A 3,127-nucleotide genomic window follows, 5' to 3' on the forward strand; every position below is an offset into this window, starting at 1 on the left:
GCTGGGCTTTCGGTTTTGTATAGGGAAGGGGAGTGGTCAGGGAGGAGCTTGCCCTGAGATTGCTGCCAATGTACTGCTGGTCTGGAGTGAGATGGCAAAAGATAACAGCCGCCAACGAATGGCGACCGCCGAAAATGGCGAACGTCCGCGGCGATCGGTTTCGCGAACATTCCGGCGAGCGCGAACGCACCCGATGTTCGCGCGAACAAGTTCCGCCTGGCGATGAGACAGTTTACGCAGCATCTCTGAACAGCTGCACACGGGCATGCACAGGAAAAGGATTTCTCATATGGAATGCACAGCATACATGCATTAGCAATCTAATGCATAAAATCATGTCAACGTCCAATGTTTCTTAGTAATAGCAGAGGCTATTTTCTCTGCTTAGCCATCTTAAAACATTTCTTTTATTACTTAGAGGGACTGGGCTTCAATGAACTTTGTATTTTTTATCCGCCGATGTGCAGTGGGTCTGCTGGGTTGATATCATCTGCTTCTTTAGAATGTGAGTCTTTAAGAACACTGCTTTGTGAAGGATCCTGACCCGCACACAACGTGAAAGGGAAAAAGAGATGGCATACAGTTATTGTTAAACAAAAGCCAAGTAAAAAGATAGGGACAATAATTGCCGGACACCCTGTCTGGTTCTTTCACATACAGGATGGTTCAAGGCATGGATGACAACTTATCCATTACTTTTTTATTTGCCGTTTCATGGTACCTACAATGTTTCTATGGCATAATGTTGTAAGACCACTAAACATTCAATTTTTACCCTCAACTATCCAAACCCATTCATTTAAAAACCCAGGATGTCGCCCATAGTTTTCCCAGACTTTGCTAAAATAGAATCTATTGGGAGCTTCTTTTAACAGGCCAGGTTATTATCACCCCTCGACAGAACATTAACAACAGCAGGACTTGCAAAGTGAACACAATTTATGTAGCCTCGTCAACTACAGTACTTTTTAAATAAGACATTTTGCGATATTCCTCTGGCTGAAAGGTACCTTGCCAGAAAGAGAGAGAGAGCTATCTGTCTTGTAAAGTATTTGTCAACTTATTTAGCTGCACGGCATCTTTTTCTCTTACTTACCATTTGAAAACATTTGCTATCACTAGGCATTGGCTCATGGACTCTGTAGGTTATGCCATTCAATTGGCAGTATGGTGGTTGACATTCTCTTGAATCTAAGTCTTTAAAGCAATACTTGTTCAGGTCTTCACCACACTGACTGAAGAGAAAATTGCAAAATAGCTTTATGAATGAGCACAGTTAAACGAAGGGGAATTTGACTTCAAAACATATAAAGACACTGCGCGGGGCAGCACAGAAAACAAGGGTTTTGATAGAAATCATGCATGCATTGTCACAGAACTATTAAAAACAATCTAAGTCATCACTTGGTGTCAGTGGGTTATCAGCAACTCTCTTTTAATACAAATACGTAAAGACAGACAGACAGACGGATAGATAGACCTATCTTTTTTTATCTTGTTTGTTTTTAAATAACAATGAGACTGGATATTATATTGAACAAACAAGGATGTAATTTTATAATATAGGTTCTAAACATTGGTTTAAATTAAAGGTTACGATGTGTCCAACTAACCATCTTGTATACAGTGTGCCGACATATTTTGTTGTACAGCAACTATTATTCTTACCATCTCATACATTTTGATGGACTAGGTATTTGTTCATGAATTTTATATGTCCTGCCATCGATTTACAGACGTGGCATTCTTCTTCTCCTGAATCGGAGTCTCTAGAACATTGCCTTTGCAGGTCCTTACCACACGTACTGAAAGAGGAAAGGCAAAGAGCTTTAAGAATGAGCACAGTAACGCAAAGGGCCGTTTAACTTCAAAAAAAGTTTAGACACTGCCACAGGGCATGCACAGGAAAAGGATTTCCATAGGAAACACACATGCATTAGCATCAAATGATAAAATCATGTCCAACCAATTTTCTTGTATAGCAGCTATTTCTCTTGCTTACCATCTTAAACATTTCTTATTACTAGGGACTGGCTCAATGAACTTTGTATTTTATCCCGCCGATGGTGCAGTGGGTCTCTGGTATACAATCTGCTTCCTTAGAATGTGAGTCTTTAGAACACTGCTTTTGGAAGTCCTGACCGCACACACTGAAAGGGAAAAAGAGATGGCAATACAGTTATTTTAACAAACGCAGTAAAAAGATAGGGACAGGAATTGCCGGACACCCTGTCTGGTTCTTTTCACATACAGGATGGTTCAAGGCATGGATGACAACTTATCCCATTACTTTTTTTATTTGCCGTTTCATGGTACCTACAATGTTTCTATGGCATAATGTTGTAGACCACTAAACATCAATTTTTACCCCTCAACTATCCAAACCCATTCATTAAAAACCCAGGAATGTCGCCCATAGTTTTTCCCAGACTTGCTAAAATAGAATCTATTGGGAGCTTCTTTTAACAGGCCAGGTTATTATCACCCCTCGACAGGAACATTTAACAACAGCAGGACTTGCAAAGTGAACACAATTTATGTAGCCTCGTCAACTACAGTACTTTTTAAATAAGAACATTTTGCGATATTCCTCTGGCTGAAAGGTACCTTGCCAGAAAGAGAGAGAGAGCTATCTGTCTTGTAAAGTATTTGTCAACTTATTTAGCTGCACGGCATCTTTTTCTCTTACTTACCATTTGAAACATTTGCTATCACTAGGCATTGGCTCATGGACTCTGTAGGTTATGCCATTCAATTGGCAGTATGGTGGTTGACATTCTCTTGAATCTAAGTCTTTAAAGCAATACTTGTTCAGGTCTTCACCACACTGACTGAAAGAGAAAATGCAAAATAGCTTTATGAATGAGCACAGTTAAACGAAGGGGAATTTGACTTCAAAACATATAAAGACACTGCGCGGGGCAGCACAGAAAACAAGGGTTTTGATAGAAATCATGCATGCATTGTCACAGAACTATTAAAAACAATCTAAGTCATCACTTGGTGTCAGTGGGTTATCAGCAACTCTCTTTTTAATACAAATACGTAAAGACAGACAGACAGACGGATAGATAGACCTATCTTTTTTTATCTTGTTTGTTTTTTAAATAACAATGAGACTGGATAT

This window comes from Xenopus laevis, chromosome 4L (genome assembly GCF_017654675.1).
Source record: "Xenopus laevis strain J_2021 chromosome 4L, Xenopus_laevis_v10.1, whole genome shotgun sequence".
Classification (NCBI taxonomy): Eukaryota; Metazoa; Chordata; class Amphibia; order Anura; family Pipidae; genus Xenopus; species Xenopus laevis.